The 19,178-nt window shown below is 41.0% G+C and overlaps 5 non-coding genes across 5 annotated transcripts; all 5 read right to left on the bottom strand.

The window, feature by feature from the left end:
* Positions 1–112: 112 nt before the first annotated feature.
* TRNAS-AGA (transfer RNA serine (anticodon AGA)) lies at positions 113–194 on the bottom strand. Its single transcript has one exon. It is a non-coding gene; the product is annotated as a tRNA-Ser (tRNA).
* Positions 195–4,133: 3,939 nt separating this feature from the next.
* On the bottom strand, positions 4,134–4,215 carry TRNAS-AGA (transfer RNA serine (anticodon AGA)). Its single transcript has one exon. It is a non-coding gene; the product is annotated as a tRNA-Ser (tRNA).
* Positions 4,216–6,803: 2,588 nt separating this feature from the next.
* TRNAH-GUG (transfer RNA histidin (anticodon GUG)) lies at positions 6,804–6,875 on the bottom strand. The gene has a single exon. It is a non-coding gene; the product is annotated as a tRNA-His (tRNA).
* A 1,279-nt stretch (positions 6,876–8,154) lies between these two features.
* TRNAS-AGA (transfer RNA serine (anticodon AGA)) lies at positions 8,155–8,236 on the bottom strand. The gene has a single exon. It is a non-coding gene; the product is annotated as a tRNA-Ser (tRNA).
* Positions 8,237–12,175: 3,939 nt separating this feature from the next.
* Positions 12,176–12,257, bottom strand: TRNAS-AGA (transfer RNA serine (anticodon AGA)). Its single transcript has one exon. It is a non-coding gene; the product is annotated as a tRNA-Ser (tRNA).
* Positions 12,258–19,178: the final 6,921 nt, after the last annotated feature.

Raw genomic sequence — 19,178 nt, 5'->3', positions numbered from 1 at the left:
ATATGTGGAGAGGCAATAGTGACACAAAAATAAGCCACCTATTTATAAAACTGAAATGGAAGAAATACTAAAGGTTAACTTCTGAAATTGTAGCCGATAATAAAAAGATTCTCGTTGTTGGCAGGATTCGAACCTGCGCGGGGATACCCCAATGGATTTCTAGTCCATCGCCTTACCCACTCGGCCACAACAACTTGCTGTAAGCTGCATACAAATATTTTGTTTGAAAGTTTTGAAGTTTTCCCACATCAAAGTACTAATATTCTGCAATGCGCTTTTTAAAAACAATGTTTTTTTCATCATGCACGTTCTGTCCTAAAAATAAAAATTGCATGAGTATATCTCTGGATCTGTAAAAGGATACGCTTGCATTCAAACTCTCTTGTGGCACTCAAGTTTTTTGGACCCCGTTGCACTCTGTTTTTGCGCTGCTTTTAGTCGACGACCCATATTACAGAAGTCAACCATCTCTGAGTATTTGGGACTCCTTTGTAAGTGCCTTATCTTTAATCCTTGAAAAGCTCTATAATAAAGGGGTCTGTCAAAGATTGCTTGAATGGAAGATAAAAGAAGGCCCACTTGTCTCACCAAATGCAGTAGAGAAACCTGATGTTTTACTCATGTTATCCTTAGTTCAGTTTTTGTTAGACCTGGCATCCTTAAGGTGGCCTACCAGCAACCTTTTTGCTTTTCACCTCACGTTTTGCTGTATCTTTATGTTGGCCGTAGGACTCTAATCACTTTATCACTACTGTGAGAAAGTGGCTCTGTATATACTGTTCCCAAATAGGTACAGTGTGCACAGAGTCCCCAGTCCCCAGAGGTTTGGCAGAGGCTAAAGTTAGATATAACCTTACTCTCTAAAGTGGTAGCTTGCCGAGCAGTAAGGCAGTATCAGAGTACAGTGTAAAACATTTGTTGTACACACTCAGTCAGCAAATGGTCTCACACACTCAAGAACTGAACACTAGGCCATTGGTTTGCATAAAAAAGATATTGTTGTTTTATTTGAGAACCAACAATAGGTATCAAAATATACTTTCTCAGAGTGAGGTGCTTTAGATAAATACTTTGCAATAGGCAATTGACTTTTGCAGGTCATAGTTACAGTTTATTACAATAGGCAACACAATTTGAATCACAATAATACATTGAGCTCAATGGGAATTTTAAGTTATATGCAATTAATTACTTTCAGGAATACTTTTCTAAATCCAGGACTGGATCCTAGATTCAGTCCTGGGACAGTTCTTGGAAACAAGTGAGTAAATTCGTTTTAGTTACTGTTGTGATTTTTAAGCAATATTTTGCTATTTTAAAAGTTGACACTTAGAAACTTTTGCTGATCAAATTACCAATGTTATCCTATGGAAGGAAATTCACTTAGCAGGTAAGTGGGGTTATGGTTACTTTTTCTAGGTCAGTGTTGGATCCTAGATCCAGCACTACTGTACCACCTGTAAGCAGTTGAGAAACTACGTTTAAGTTATACAGGCGATTTTTAAGGAATATTTACATGTTTGCAAAATCGACACTTAGAAGAAATTTCACAGAAAAACAGTCAATGGTTTCCTATGGAAGAAAATTCAAGTTACGGGTAAAGTACGTTCTCGTTACTTTTGTAATCCAGTGCTGGGCTCCTAGGCTCAGTACTGGGACATCTATCTAAAACAGGTAAACAATTACGTTTTCACAGTTGGTACGATTTTTAAAGAATATTTGTAAGTTTCAAAAATCGACACTTAGAAAATTTTCAGCAAAAAGCAGGCAATGATATCCCATGGAAGGAAATTCGAGTTACTGGTAAGTACGGTTAAAATTACTTTTCAGGGTCAGTACTGAGCTCCAAGATGCAGCACTGAGGTCTCTCCTGATAACAGGTGAGTAAATCAGAATTCGTTGTTCGGCTGATTTTAGATGAATATTTTAAAGTTCCAAAACTCCACACCACTTAGAAGAATTTCCAAGTGAAACCACTCAATGTTAGCCTATGGAAGAAAAGTGAGTTATCGGCTTTTAGGTAAGTACTCGACTGGCAGAGTTATGGTTCTGGGCATAGACTCAGGGGTCTCCCAGGGGAGTCCCAGCCTACTTGCCAAGCCTTAAACTCCCCTTTTATTACATATAATTTACACCTAAGGTAGGCCCTAGGTAGTCCTAGGTGCATGATGCTATGTAAGTAAAAAATAAGATATGTACTTTGGTGGTTCGCGTGTCCTGTAAGTACCAAACAGTCTATTTCATTTTTCACTACTGTGAGGTCTACCCCTCTCATAGGTTAGCTCTGTGTATTCCCCTATACTTTTTATTTGGTAATTCCATATCGGAGAGGAGTAGCTTTATTTATTTATTGAAAATCCTACTTACTGGTGAGGTTGGATTTAACTTTACTATTTTAGAAATGCCACTTTTAGAGAGTGAACATTTCTCTGCACTTACTGCTCTATTTGCCTGAAACCTGGCCCCAATACACGTCTGGATTGGGCTGGGTGACAGCAAAATTTGTGCCTTCCCTCTAGAGAGCCACAACACAGGTCACTCAACTGCACCTGGGGGGTGAGCTCCGCTCTCCCTTCACCCCCAATAGGTTCAAGAACGATAATTTATGTAAGTAAATACATTATAGCTACAGCTTATAATCATGCGAGTTTAAATCATTTGTTGTTAGATGGTTTAAATATTTGAAAGGATCTGTTTTTAATAGACATTTTACAAAAACCACTGGTACATTTGCTAATTCTGTAAAATTAACACCCAACTGCCGTGTCATTGCCAACCACAATGCCGTGACTCGGATTCGAACTGAGGTTGCTGCGGCCACAACGCAGAGTACTAACCACTATACGATCACAGCGAGCTACTTGGGCTCAACGACATACAGTGACATGGAGAATTTATAATTCGGAACACTCAGGGCTGTTCCTGTGATAGGCTGGATGTATTCATTGCTTCCTCATTCCTCATTCAGAGGCTGCGTCTCCTCAGTGGTTGATAGGCTGAAACCGTTTCCTGGCCGCCTGCTTGTGAAATGCCAGGAGTCAAAGATCACACAATACACTTGCGGACCTGTGATGGGACACCAATGCAGAGAAACCCACCTGGCACAGACCTTCTATTCTGTCTATTAGACCTGCATCTTCCCTGCACCTTTCAAGCCATTTGTATGTGAAGCAAGAAAGAGTTAGAGAGTGATCCATCTACACTTTTATAGGGAGGATGTCGCCGTGAGCTCCTCCCAGCTAATCACACGAACAGCAGAAAAGCAAGATAATACACAGTTGAGGGGAGGGCTGCATGGTTATGTTTTTGAGTAAATATTGAAACTGACCTCAGTGGCTCATTAGCAGAGCTGCGGCTAATGACTGGTGCCAAATCATGATGAAGCAAGCACCATGGCTCGTAGGGGACCCACAACACGCTTTTCTTAGCTCACTGAATTAAAGTATAAACTTCCGCCGTGTGTGAGTGGTAAAGGCTTGTTAATATGGTTCCTTTTCCAATTCAAGTCTGACAACAAGAGGCAGGAACCACGTGGCTTCGGAAGCTCAGGAAAGTAGCCACCAATCACAGAGAAAGAGAGAACTGGCAGTATGAGAGGTGGAGAAAACAGAAGCGGGAGCAAGGAGCTCAAATGAGATTGATGGCGTTTAAATAGAGCGCGTAAAGGAACAGTTACACAGCTAAGAAATGGGAAAGACAGACTAGGGAAAAAAACACAGAAAGAGCCTGTAGATGAATTCTCTTCCTGGGACAGCAGGTTAAGAGAAATTACACATGGGGAGGTTAAGCATGTAACACGGGGGAGAATAAAAAAGAAAATGCAGTTTTATGAAGTGTGTTTGCCAATCCAGCCAGCACTTTTGTTCTATTTCTCTCTTTGCGTCTTTTATTGGTAAAGTAACTTTCAAGTGCATGCGCAGGTATGAATGAGAGAGCAACGGTATAATAATTTGAAGCGTTTACACCAGTGCTAAAGTAGGAATGAGGTGTAGCAAAGACATGAAAGAGGTAGCGATAACAAATATGTGGAGAGGCAATAGTGACACAAAAATAAGCCACCTATTTATAAAACTGAAATGGAAGAAATACTAAAGGTTAACTTCTGAAATTGTAGCCGATAATAAAAAGATTCTCGTTGTTGGCAGGATTCGAACCTGCGCGGGGATACCCCAATGGATTTCTAGTCCATCGCCTTAACCACTCAGCCACAACAACTTGCTGTAAGCTGCCTACAAATATTTTGTTTGAAAGTTTTGAAGTTTTCCCACATCAAAGTACTAATATTCTGCAATGCGCTTTTTAAAAACAATGTTTTTTTCATCATGCACGTTCTGTCCTAAAAATAAAAATTGCATGAGTATATCTCTGGATCTGTAAAAGGATACGCTTGCATTCAAACTCTCTTGTGGCACTCAAGTTTTTTGGACCCTGTTGCACTCTGTTTTTGCGCTGCTTTTAGTCTACGACCCATATTACAGAAGTCAACCATCTCTGAGTATTTGGGACTCCTTTGTAAGTGCCTTATCTTTAATCCTTGAAAAGCTCTATAATAAAGGGGTCTGTCAAAGATTGCTTGAATGGAAGATAAAAGAAGGCCCACTTGTCTCACCAAATGCAGTAGAGAAACCTGATGTTTTACTCATGTTATCCTTAGTTCAGTTTTTGTTAGACCTGGCATCCTTAAGGTGGCCTACCAGCAACCTTTTTGCTTTTCACCTCACGTTTTGCTGTATCTTTATGTTGGCCGTAGGACTCTAATCACTTTATCACTACTGTGAGAAAGTGGCTCTGTATATACTGTTCCCAAATAGGTACAGTGTGCACAGAGTCCCCAGTCCCCAGAGGTTTGGCAGAGGCTAAAGTTAGATATAACCTTACTCTCTAAAGTGGTAGCTTGCCGAGCAGTAAGGCAGTATCAGAGTACAGTGTAAAACATTTGTTGTACACACTCAGTCAGCAAATGGTCTCACACACTCAAGAACTGAACACTAGGCCATTGGTTTGCATAAAAAAGATATTGTTGTTTTACGTGAGAACCAACAATAGGTATCAAAATATACTTTCTCAGAGTGAGATGCTTTAGTTAAATACTTTGCAATAGGCAATTGACTTTTGCAGGTCATAGTTACAGTTTATTACAATAGGCAACACAATTTGAATCACAATAATACATTGAGCTCAATGGGAATTTTAAGTTATATGCAATTAATTACTTTCAGGAATACTTTTCTAAATCCAGGACTGGATCCTAGATTCAGTCCTGGGACAGTTCTTGGAAACAAGTGAGTAAATTCGTTTTAGTTACTGTTGTGATTTTTAAGCAATATTTTGCTATTTTAAAAGTTGACACTTAGAAACTTTTGCTGATCAAATTACCAATGTTATCCTATGGAAGGAAATTCACTTAGCAGGTAAGTGGGGTTATGGTTACTTTTTCTAGGTCAGTGTTGGATCCTAGATCCAGCACTACTGTACCACCTGTAAGCAGTTGAGAAACTACGTTTAAGTTATACAGGCGATTTTTAAGGAATATTTACATGTTTGCAAAATCGACACTTAGAAGAAATTTCACAGAAAAACAGTCAATGGTTTCCTATGGAAGAAAATTCAAGTTACGGGTAAAGTACGTTCTCGTTACTTTTGTAATCCAGTGCTGGGCTCCTAGGCTCAGTACTGGGACATCTATCTAAAACAGGTAAACAATTACGTTTTCACAGTTGGTACGATTTTTAAAGAATATTTGTAAGTTTCAAAAATCGACACTTAGAACATTTTCAGCGAAAAGCAGGCAATGATATCCCATGGAAGGAAATTCGAGTTACTGGTAAGTACGGTTAAAATTACTTTTCAGGGTCAGTACTGAGCTCCAAGATGCAGCACTGAGGTCTCTCCTGATAACAGGTGAGTAAATCAGAATTCGTTGTTCGGCTGATTTTAGATGAATATTTTAAAGTTCCAAAACTCCACACCACTTAGAAGAATTTCCAAGTGAAACCACTCAATGTTAGCCTATGGAAGAAAAGTGAGTTATCGGCTTTTAGGTAAGTACTCGACTGGCAGAGTTATGGTTCTGGGCACAGACTCAGGGGTCTCCCAGGGGAGTCCCAGCCTACTTGCCAAGCCTTAAACTCCCCTTTTATTACATATAATTTACACCTAAGGTAGGCCCTAGGTAGTCCTAGGTGCATGATGCTATGTAAGTAAAAAATTAGATATGTACTTTGGTGGTTCGCGTGTCCTGTAAGTAGCAAACAGTCTATTTCATTTTTCACTACTGTGAGGTCTACCCCTCTCATAGGTTAGCTCTGTGTATTCCCCTATACTTTTTATTTGGTAATTCCATATCGGAGAGGAGTAGCTTTATTTATTTATTGAAAATCCTACTTACTGGTGAGGTTGGATTTAACTTTACTATTTTAGAAATGCCACTTTTAGAGAGTGAACATTTCTCTGCACTTACTGCTCTATTTGCCTGAAACCTGGCCCCAATACACGTCTGGATTGGGCTGGGTGACAGCAAAATTTGTGCCTTCCCTCTAGAGAGCCACAACACAGGTCACTCAACTGCACCTGGGGGGTGAGCTCCGCTCTCCCTTCACCCCCAATAGGTTCAAGAACGATAATTTATGTAAGTAAATACATTATAGCTACAGCTTATAATCATGCGAGTTTAAATCATTTGTTGTTAGATGGTTTAAATATTTGAAAGGATCTGTTTTTAATAGACATTTTACAAAAACCACTGGTACATTTGCTAATTCTGTAAAATTAACACCCAACTGCCGTATCATTGCCAACCACAATGCCGTGACTCGGATTCGAACCGAGGTTGCTGCGGCCACAACGCAGAGTACTAACCACTATACGATCACGGCGAGCTACTTGGGCTCAACGACATCCAGTGACATGGAGAATTTATAATTCGGAACACTCAGGGCTGTTCCTGTGATAGGCTGGATGTATTCATTGCTTCCTCATTCCTCATTCAGAGGCTGCGTCTCCTCAGTGGTTGATAGGCTGAAACCGTTTCCTGGCCGCCTGCTTGTGAAATGCCAGGAGTCAAAGATCACACAATACACTTGCGGACCTGTGATGGGACACCAATGCAGAGAAACCCACCTGGCACAGACCTTCTATTCTGTCTATTAGACCTGCATCTTCCCTGCACCTTTCAAGCCATTTGTATGTGAAGCAAGAAAGAATTAGAGAGTGATCCATCTACACTTTTATAGGGAGGATGTCGCCGTGAGCTCCTCCCAGCTAATCACACGAACAGCAGAAAAGCAAGATAATACACAGTTGAGGGGAGGGCTGCATGGTTATGTTTTTGAGTAAATATTGAAACTGACCTCAGTGGCTCATTAGCAGAGCTGCGGCTAATGACTGGTGCCAAATCATGATGAAGCAAGCACCATGGCTCGTAGGGGACCCACAACACGCTTTTCTTAGCTCACTGAATTAAAGTATAAACTTCCGCCGTGTGTGAGTGGTAAAGGCTTGTTAATATGGTTCCTTTTCCAATTCAAGTCTGACAACAAGAGGCAGGAACCACGTGGCTTCGGAAGCTCAGGAAAGTAGCCACCAATCACAGAGAAAGAGAGAACTGGCAGTATGAGAGGTGGAGAAAACAGAAGCGGGAGCAAGGAGCTCAAATGAGATTGATGGTGTTTAAATAGAGCGCATAAAGGAACAGTTACACAGCTAAGAAATGGGAAAGACAGACTAGGGAAAAAAACACAGAAAGAGCCTGTAGATGAATTCTCTTCCTGGGACAGCAGGTTAAGAGAAATTACACATGGGGAGGTTAAGCATGTAACACGAGGGAGAATAAAAAAGAAAATGCAGTTTTATGAAGTGTGTTTGCCAATCCAGCCAGCACTTTTGTTCTATTTCTCTCTTTGCGTCTTTTATTGGTAAAGTAACTTTCAAGTGCATGCGCAGGTATGAATGAGAGAGCAACGGTATAATAATTTGAAGCGTTTACACCAGTGCTAAAGTAGGAATGAGGTGTAGCAAAGACATGAAAGAGGTAGCGATAACAAATATGTGGAGAGGCAATAGTGACACAAAAATAAGCCACCTATTTATAAAACTGAAATGGAAGAAATACTAAAGGTTAACTTCTGAAATTGTAGCCGATAATAAAAAGATTCTCGTTGTTGGCAGGATTCGAACCTGCGCGGGGATACCCCAATGGATTTCTAGTCCATCGCCTTACCCACTCGGCCACAACAACTTGCTGTAAGCTGCATACAAATATTTTGTTTGAAAGTTTTGAAGTTTTCCCACATCAAAGTACTAATATTCTGCAATGCGCTTTTTAAAAACAATGTTTTTTTCATCATGCACGTTCTGTCCTAAAAATAAAAATTGCATGAGTATATCTCTGGATCTGTAAAAGGATACGCTTGCATTCAAACTCTCTTGTGGCACTCAAGTTTTTTGGACCCCGTTGCACTCTGTTTTTGCGCTGCTTTTAGTCGACGACCCATATTACAGAAGTCAACCATCTCTGAGTATTTGGGACTCCTTTGTAAGTGCCTTATCTTTAATCCTTGAAAAGCTCTATAATAAAGGGGTCTGTCAAAGATTGCTTGAATGGAAGATAAAAGAAGGCCCACTTGTCTCACCAAATGCAGTAGAGAAACCTGATGTTTTACTCATGTTATCCTTAGTTCAGTTTTTGTTAGACCTGGCATCCTTAAGGTGGCCTACCAGCAACCTTTTTGCTTTTCACCTCACGTTTTGCTGTATCTTTATGTTGGCCGTAGGACTCTAATCACTTTATCACTACTGTGAGAAAGTGGCTCTGTATATACTGTTCCCAAATAGGTACAGTGTGCACAGAGTCCCCAGTCCCCAGAGGTTTGGCAGAGGCTAAAGTTAGATATAACCTTACTCTCTAAAGTAGTAGCTTGCCGAGCAGTAAGGCAGTATCAGAGTACAGTGTAAAACATTTGTTGTACACACTCAGTCAGCAAATGGTCTCACACACTCAAGAACTGAACACTAGGCCATTGGTTTGCATTAAAAAGATATTGTTGTTTTATTTGAGAACCAACAATAGGTATCAAAATATACTTTCTCAGAGTGAGGTGCTTTAGTTAAATACTTTGCAATAGGCAATTGACTTTTGCAGGTCATAGTTACAGTTTATTACAATAGGCAACACAATTTGAATCACAATAATACATTGAGCTCAATGGGAATTTTAAGTTATATGCAATTAATTACTTTCAGGAATACTTTTCTAAATCCAGGACTGGATCCTAGATTCAGTCCTGGGACAGTTCTTGGAAACAAGTGAGTAAATTCGTTTTAGTTACTGTTGTGATTTTTAAGCAATATTTTGCTATTTTAAAAGTTGACACTTAGAAACTTTTGCTGATCAAATTACCAATGTTATCCTATGGAAGGAAATTCACTTAGCAGGTAAGTGGGGTTATGGTTACTTTTTCTAGGTCAGTGTTGGATCCTAGATCCAGCACTACTGTACCACCTGTAAGCAGTTGAGAAACTACGTTTAAGTTATACAGGCGATTTTTAAGGAATATTTACATGTTTGCAAAATCGACACTTAGAAGAAATTTCACAGAAAAACAGTCAATGGTTTCCTATGGAAGAAAATTCAAGTTACGGGTAAAGTACGTTCTCGTTACTTTTGTAATCCAGTGCTGGGCTCCTAGGCTCAGTACTGGGACATCTATCTAAAACAGGTAAACAATTACGTTTTCACAGTTGGTACGATTTTTAAAGAATATTTGTAAGTTTCAAAAATCGACACTTAGAAAATTTTCAGCAAAAAGCAGGCAATGATATCCCATGGAAGGAAATTCGAGTTACTGGTAAGTACGGTTAAAATTACTTTTCAGGGTCAGTACTGAGCTCCAAGATGCAGCACTGAGGTCTCTCCTGATAACAGGTGAGTAAATCAGAATTCGTTGTTCGGCTGATTTTAGATGAATATTTTAAAGTTCCAAAACTCCACACCACTTAGAAGAATTTCCAAGTGAAACCACTCAATGTTAGCCTATGGAAGAAAAGTGAGTTATCGGCTTTTAGGTAAGTACTCGACTGGCAGAGTTATGGTTCTGGGCATAGACTCAGGGGTCTCCCAGGGGAGTCCCAGCCTACTTGCCAAGCCTTAAACTCCCCTTTTATTACATATAATTTACACCTAAGGTAGGCCCTAGGTAGTCCTAGGTGCATGATGCTATGTAAGTAAAAAATAAGATATGTACTTTGGTGGTTCGCGTGTCCTGTAAGTACCAAACAGTCTATTTCATTTTTCACTACTGTGAGGTCTACCCCTCTCATAGGTTAGCTCTGTGTATTCCCCTATACTTTTTATTTGGTAATTCCATATCGGAGAGGAGTAGCTTTATTTATTTATTGAAAATCCTACTTACTGGTGAGGTTGGATTTAACTTTACTATTTTAGAAATGCCACTTTTAGAGAGTGAACATTTCTCTGCACTTACTGCTCTATTTGCCTGAAACCTGGCCCCAATACACGTCTGGATTGGGCTGGGTTACAGCAAAATTTGTGCCTTCCCTCTAGAGAGCCACAACACAGGTCACTCAACTGCACCTGGGGGGTGAGCTCCGCTCTCCCTTCACCCCCAATAGGTTCAAGAACGATAATTTATGTAAGTAAATACATTATAGCTACAGCTTATAATCATGCGAGTTTAAATCATTTGTTGTTAGATGGTTTAAATATTTGAAAGGATCTGTTTTTAATAGACATTTTACAAAAACCACTGGTACATTTGCTAATTCTGTAAAATAAACACCCAACTGCCGTGACATTGCCAACCACAATGCCGTGACTCGGATTCGAACTGAGGTTGCTGCGGCCACAACGCAGAGTACTAACCACTATACGATCACGGCGAGCTACTTGGGCTCAACGACATACAGTGACATGGAGAATTTATAATTCGGAACACTCAGGGCTGTTCCTGTGATAGGCTGGATGTATTCATTGCTTCCTCATTCCTCATTCAGAGGCTGCGTCTCCTCAGTGGTTGATAGGCTGAAACCGTTTCCTGGCCGCCTGCTTGTGAAATGCCAGGAGTCAAAGATCACACAATACACTTGCGGACCTGTGATGGGACACCAATGCAGAGAAACCCACCTGGCACAGACCTTCTATTCTGTCTATTAGACCTGCATCTTCCCTGCACCTTTCAAGCCATTTGTATGTGAAGCAAGAAAGAGTTAGAGAGTGATCCATCTACACTTTTATAGGGAGGATGTCGCCGTGAGCTCCTCCCAGCTAATCACACGAACAGCAGAAAAGCAAGATAATACACAGTTGAGGGGAGTGCTGCATGGTTATGTTTTTGAGTAAATATTGAAACTGACCTCAGTGGCTCATTAGCAGAGCTGCGGCTAATGACTGGTGCCAAATCATGATGAAGCAAGCACCATGGCTCGTAGGGGACCCACAACACGCTTTTCTTAGCTCACTGAATTAAAGTATAAACTTCCGCCGTGTGTGAGTGGTAAAGGCTTGTTAATATGGTTCCTTTTCCAATTCAAGTCTGACAACAAGAGGCAGGAACCACGTGGCTTCGGAAGCTCAGGAAAGTAGCCACCAATCACAGAGAAAGAGAGAACTGGCAGTATGAGAGGTGGAGAAAACAGAAGCGGGAGCAAGGAGCTCAAATGAGATTGATGGCGTTTAAATAGAGCGCGTAAAGGAACAGTTACACAGCTAAGAAATGGGAAAGACAGACTAGGGAAAAAAACACAGAAAGAGCCTGTAGATGAATTCTCTTCCTGGGACAGCAGGTTAAGAGAAATTACACATGGGGAGGTTAAGCATGTAACACGGGGGAGAATAAAAAAGAAAATGCAGTTTTATGAAGTGTGTTTGCCAATCCAGCCAGCACTTTTGTTCTATTTCTCTCTTTGCGTCTTTTATTGGTAAAGTAACTTTCAAGTTCATGCGTAGGTATGAATGAGAGAGCAACGGTATAATAATTTGAAGCGTTTACACCAGTGCTAAAGTAGGAATGAGGTGTAGCAAAGACATGAAAGAGGTAGCGATAACAAATATGTGGAGAGGCAATAGTGACACAAAAATAAGCCACCTATTTATAAAACTGAAATGGAAGAAATACTAAAGGTTAACTTCTGAAATTGTAGCCGATAATAAAAAGATTCTCGTTGTTGGCAGGATTCGAACCTGCGCGGGGATACCCCAATTGATTTCTAGTCCATCGCCTTAACCACTCGGCCACAACAACTTGCTGTAAGCTGCCTACAAATATTTTGTTTGAAAGTTTTGAAGTTTTCCCACACCAAAGTACTAATATTCTGCAATGCGCTTTTTAAAAACAATGTTTTTTTCATCATGCACGTTCTGTCCTAAAAATAAAAATTGCATGAGTATATCTCTGGATCTGTAAAAGGATACGCTTGCATTCAAACTCTCTTGTGGCACTCAAGTTTTTTGGACCCTGTTGCACTCTGTTTTTGCGCTGCTTTTAGTCTACGACCCATATTACAGAAGTCAACCATCTCTGAGTATTTGGGACTCCTTTGTAAGTGCCTTATCTTTAATCCTTGAAAAGCTCTATAATAAAGGGGTCTGTCAAAGATTGCTTGAATGGAAGATAAAAGAAGGCCCACTTGTCTCACCAAATGCAGTAGAGAAACCTGATGTTTTACTCATGTTATCCTTAGTTCAGTTTTTGTTAGACCTGGCATCCTTAAGGTGGCCTACCAGCAACCTTTTTGCTTTTCACCTCACGTTTTGCTGTATCTTTATGTTGTAAATAATCAAAGGGGGAGGGATCACTAGTTACTGGCACCAGGGTTCAAGTGGTTGTCTCTGGTATAGGTAAAAAACCCTCAATCACGTTAAACGTATGTCGGGGCGGTATATCTTGATTCTCCGCCGTTTAAATACGTGATAGCATCATCATTGGGTTGATTCCATGCATCCTCCACCCGGAGGGAACCACTGGGTTTTTCAGCAGTGATCAGGGAAAAAATGATAAAATAAAAAAGTGAAGAGTGCTCAAGTGAGTGATAAAAAAGGAGTTGTTCCTCATGCTACCTATAAAAAACTTTATTCTGATAGGTGCTGGGGAGACGTTAAAAAGAGATAAAGTTGCAGGTAGGATGAGTAATGGACCCTCTGCAACTTTAATCGTGGTGATTGGTCGACATGTTTCAGCTCATACACAGCCCAAAGGTCAGGGAGCTTTCTTCAGGACCACAGGTGAGTAATGTGAATTGAGGAAGTACATCAATTGGAAGTTCTAAGGTTGATTCAAATGAACTTCAAACAGGACTAATACCTATATACAGAGAAAAAAACCTTAATGAGGGTAGAAAAGGTGCCAAATGAAGTTTTTTTAAAAGAAAGGGGGGGGAAATGTAAAAGCAAATATAAATGGCAAATCTTTATATACTTATTGGCATACATTTTGATCTGCAAGTGAGGTTGCGAACCATCGCTCTTACTTAAGAGAGTAAACAGCAAAGTCCCTAGGAGACAACGACTGGTGAGAGATAATTCAAACATATAACAATTCATCAGACATACATGTAGAATAAATATATGCAGCGGAGGTGGTGAAGACTGCTCGTAATGTACGTGTGTTCAATTCGCAGGTAAATTGTTTAGCCATACCTATTGGGAGTTAGAGGTTCCTTAGGTCTAACGTTTGTAATTATAGACATGCGAAAGAATTTATAATCAAGTAAGGTGTGCTATTTGGAGACAAGTATCAATAATACCTCTAATATGGAATTAGCGTGCAATATTCACTGTTAAATACCTGAATGTTTCAAAGTACGAACTCCGTACGAAGATACAAGGCTGCGTAAATACTAGACAATGAAAGAGAGGAAAAGAAAAACAAACATTACAAGGGGAAACCCCAGGTTAACGTTACGTGTCTTCCAAAGGCTGCAGAGGTGGAGGTCTCCATACCGCATGGTCCGCTACGACTTGTGCTGACTCTAGTTTCCTGTGTGAGTACGTAGGCATAGGGGTGTGTCTTAAATAGTTGGTAGCGTAGAGACAGTGAAAGGACTAGAGAGGGCCGGTTTGTAGCCTTGAAAACTTTATTCAATTGTTGTCTACGGTTGCCGTGAACAGAGTACCAATCAGCGTATCAGTTTTATTCCGTCTGCTGCGTGGTTTCGGAAGAAGTTTCTTGAGAGATAAAGCGGCAACGTTGTTTCAATGCCAAATGTAGTTACCAAGAGCGGATGTGACCTAAATAGTTACTAATATAAAAGGGCCATCGTTTTGGGAAACTTTAGGGATCCTTGTTTACCATGAATAGAGTGTAAGCTCTGAGTAGCGCATATGTTTCATTTCGTCTGTTGCTTGCTTTTTTGCGCTGTGTCTTGACAGATAAGGAAGGCACAGTTGATGGTAATACGGTGATACAAAAGAGTTGAAGTGCCAATGGGGAGCTCGAAAGGGTCACATGAGGGAGACAGTTGTGGCTGGTGGAAATCTCCGTTTATACGCTCAACCATGGGATATCATCATTCAGTCCTATGATGTTAGTCTTGAGTCGATGAACCCAACGCTGTTCTTTCTGGAAGAGTAATTTTTCTGCATTTGATGTTTTTAGTACCAGTGTTTCAAGGACTATCCAGCTCAGCTCATTGACTGTGTGAGGATGTTCAATGTAGTGCGAGCTCAATTTGGTTGTTCCTCTACCGCATTTAATGTTGCTGCGATGTTCGCATATTCTTTGCTTAATCTTCCGGCAGGTCATTCCAATGTATCGGAGATGACATGGGCATGTAATCATGTAGATTACATGTGTCGTGTTACAATTAGAATGTTGTCTCATCGTCCAGGTCAGTTTAGGTGATAGGATCACACTCTTAGTGATTGTAGTCAGGGAACATACAGAGCAATTGCCACATGGAAAGTGGCCCGTTACTGGGGGAAGGGACCACAGGGTGCTCTGACTTGAATTTGGTTTCACGTCAGGTGGACGAGTGTGTACCAGGATATCTTTGTAGTTTCGAGTTCGTCTATTGGCAAACATGGGTTTTGGCCAAGTCAGATTTCCAGATGTAATGATGCGCCAATTTTTGTTGATAATTTTCTTTACAGAGTTTGTAACAGGACTGTAGGTGGTGACACACGTCAGTTTTTCTGTAGATTTTATTTGTGGTGTCGGTTCCAAGAGGCTTTCTCTAGGCTGGTTCCGGGCTCGTTTCTGACATTTTTTGATAATCTTTTCTGGATAGTTCCTTCTCTTGAGTTTGTTTGAAAGGTCTTGAGCTTGTTGTTTATACTCACTTAGTTCACTACAATTCCTTTTGAGGCGAAGGAATTGGCTATAAGGCAAATTCTCTCGTAGTGGGCGCGGATGGAAGCTGTTGAAAGAGAGCAGGCTATTCTTAGCTGTTGTCTTAAAGAAAGTCTTAGTTTTAATGGTGTCATTTTCAATGTAGATGGTAAGGTCTAGGAAGTCCAAGTGATCATTATGTGCCTCCAAGGTAAACCTTAGACAAGGGTCTTGGATGTTCATCCAGTCGTGAAATGTTTGTAGATCGGTTTTGGTACCTTCCCAGAGCATGATGACATCATCTATATACCTTTTCCAGAAAAGGATTCTTGGAAGGAAGGGATTGGTGTCATTAAGGATGTATGTACTCTCAAAATTGCTCACGTAGAGCCCTGCCACACTGGGAGCAAAGGTACTTCCCATGGAAGTACCGTGGCATTGTTGGTATAGAGTATCCTCGTATTCAAAAAAGTTCTCAGTTAGGGCCAGTCTGCAGCATTCTAGGACGAAGTGTCTTGGCGTATGGTGTGGCCATTCGTCTTGAAACAGTAGATCTTCTAGAGTGTCTAAGGTGGCTTGCTGAGGTAGGCTCGTATAAAGACTCTCAATATCGAGTCCTACCAATAGCATAGTTGCACTGGAGAAACTTCTGTCCGTGAGATGATTCAGAAGATCGCGTGTATCTTTAAGGTAGGTGGGTGTCTTTTGAACCATAGGCTTGAGAAATTGGTCAGCAAACTGGGATAAGGGTTCCAGAACTGAGCCGATCCCAGACACTATGGGGCGGCCAGGTGGAGGTTTTCTTGCCTTGTGCACTTTTGGCAGCGAATAAAAGTATGGTATACGTGGAAAAGTGGTACGAAGAAAGGAAGCCTCGTTCTTAGAGATCCACCTATTTGTCTCCGCTTCCTCAACCATTAGATTGATGGTTCGCTGTAGTCTGGGTGTGGGATCTTCTGTTATTATTTTATAGAATTTATCGTCGGATAGAAGCTCTTGACATTGTGTATGATAACCTTCTTTGTTGAGGATAACAATGCCTCCGCCTTTATCGGCGGGTTTGATAATGATGTCTGGGTGCGCTTTAAGTTCTTCCAAAGCCTTCTTCTCTTTGTTTGTTGTGTTCATGAATGGTTTTGTAGCTGTCTCGCCAAGTTGATTGATTTCCTTCCTCACTGCTTGCTCGAAGGTTTGAATCTCCACTGGGACTTGATGTTGTGCCGGACAGAATGTTGACTTGGGTCTCAAAGAGGTGTCTCCTTGGGTAGTGTTATCTTCCTTACCCTGAAAGAAAGCTTTAAGTTTTAATGTTCTGCAAAAGTGGGCCACTTCACTCTGTAGTTTAAAAATGTCCAGTGGTGGAGTGGGAACGAAGCCAAGGCCTTTGTTTAGTACCGATTCTTGCTCTTCTGTTAATGGGATGTCAGAGATGTTGAAGATTAGTGAGTCGTGCTCGTGCTGGGTTTGTCTTTGTTCAGGTTGGCCATACTCCTTGTTAGTATTTGCCTTTCTTGGTCTAACCAAGTCACGCCTCTCCTCCTCCCTCTCTGGTTGGACCGGCCTCTCCCTAAAAAAGGCGGTGGTTGTTGAGGGAAAGGGCCCATATAGGGACCTAATGGAGGTGGTATTGTTTGATACGGATTCATCCATCCTTGGTAGTTTTGAGCAAATGGATGGAAAAGAGGTGGTGGATGTTCCCCAAATGTTGGGTTGCGCCAGGTGTTCGGTCTTCGTCTTTGTTGACGTCGGTTGGAGCCTCTAAAATTGCGTTGTTGGGTGGTCTCTTCTCCACTGTAATCTGAGTTGTTGGAAGAGTTGGCACTGGAGTCATTGTCGGATTGGTAGTTAGGTGCTACAAAATCGTCTCTACTGTATGGATGCATTTTCTCTGTGGAAAAGCGTTTCAGATCTTTACTCAGTTTTTGAATTTTGTTTTGTGTCAGGTATTCCTTCGTCTCATTCATGTCCCGGTTGATCTCTTCTAGTTTTTTCTTGTACACTGTGATGTGTACCATATTTTTGAGTTTTGCCTCAGTCAGTTGAATCTTGATCGTGAGTGCCTCAGTTAGTCTTGTCGCGGTTTTGATTATGAGGACGAGGTAATCCCTGGTGCACTTCCATGAGATTGCCGACCAGTCTTTTCTAAAGGCCAAATCTTGTAAGAAAATTCTTGGGGCATTGTGAACCCAGAGGCCTCTGGGTGCAGCGTTTGCGCGTAGGTACTCTGTCATGATGACACCATGGATAGCAGTTTTTACCTGTTCTTTCTTGTCTTCTGATAGAGATTCCCAGTCGTTGTTCTGAGCTAGGGTTTGTGTTAAGTCTCCATCTTGTAAGAAAGATGAAGGGGCAGCTAGGATGGCGTTAATTTCGTCTACAGAGTAGCTTAAGCCTAAGTTCTCTGCCATCTTCGGTGCAAGGGAGGGATTCAGTAAGATCGCGGTAATAGATAACCGAGATCTGGTTATTCCTGAAGTTTCCCAAAACGATGGCCCTTTTATATTAGTAACTATTTAGGTCACATCCGCTCTTGGTAACTACATTTGGCATCGAAACAACGTTGCCGCTTTATCTCTCAAGAAACTTCTTCCGAAACCACGCAGCAGACGGAATAAAACTGATACGCTGATTGGTACTCTGTTCACGGCAACCGTAGACAACAATTGAATAAAGTTTTCAAGGCTACAAACCGGCCCTCTCTAGTCCTTTCACTGTCTCTACGCTACCAACTACTTAAGACACACCCCTATGCCTACGTACTCACACAGGAAACTAGAGTCAGCACAAGTCGTAGCGGACCATGCGGTATGGAGACCTCCACCTCTGCAGCCTTTGGAAGACACGTAACGTTAACCTGGGGTTTCCCCTTGTAATGTTTGTTTTTCTTTTCCTCTCTTTCATTGTCTAGTATTTACGCAGCCTTGTATCTTCGTACGGAGTTCGTACTTTGAAACATTCAGGTATTTAACAGTGAATATTGCACGCTAATTCCATATTAGAGGTATTATTGATACTTGTCTCCAAATAGCACACCTTACTTGATTATAAATTCTTTCGCATGTCTATAATTACAAACGTTAGACCTAAGGAACCTCTAACTCCCAATAGGTATGGCTAAACAATTTACCTGCGAATTGAACACACGTACATTACGAGCAGTCTTCACCACCTCCGCTGCATATATTTATTCTACATGTATGTCTGATGAATTGTTATATGTTTGAATTATCTCTCACCAGTCGTTGTCTCCTAGGGACTTTGCTGTTTACTCTCTTAAGTAAGAGCGATGGTTCGCAACCTCACTTGCAGATCAAAATGTATGCCAATAAGTATATAAAGATTTGCCATTTATATTTGCTTTTACATTTCCCCCCCCTTTCTTTTAAAAAAACTTCATTTGGCACCTTTTCTACCCTCATTAAGGTTTTTTTCTCTGTATATAGGTATTAGTCCTGTTTGAAGTTCATTTGAATCAACCTTAGAACTTCCAATTGATGTACTTCCTCAATTCACATTACTCACCTGTGGTCCTGAAGAAAGCTCCCTGACCTTTGGGCTGTGTATGAGCTGAAACATGTCGACCAATCACCACGATTAAAGTTGCAGAGGGTCCATTACTCATCCTACCTGCAACTTTATCTCTTTTTAACGTCTCCCCAGCACCTATCAGAATAAAGTTTTTTATAGGTAGCATGAGGAACAACTCCTTTTTTATCACTCACTTGAGCACTCTTCACTTTTTTATTTTATCATTTTTTCCCTGATCACTGCTGAAAAACCCAGTGGTTCCCTCCGGGTGGAGGATGCATGGAATCAACCCAATGATGATGCTATCACGTATTTAAACGGCGGAGAATCAAGATATACCGCCCCGACATACGTTTAACGTGATTGAGG

The sequence above is a fragment of the Triturus cristatus genome, chromosome 12, assembly GCF_964204655.1.
Source record: "Triturus cristatus chromosome 12, aTriCri1.1, whole genome shotgun sequence".
NCBI lineage: Eukaryota > Metazoa > Chordata > Amphibia > Caudata > Salamandridae > Triturus > Triturus cristatus.
The sequence above is the reverse complement of the archived record's forward strand: the minus strand, read 5'-3'. Positions and strand labels throughout refer to the sequence as shown.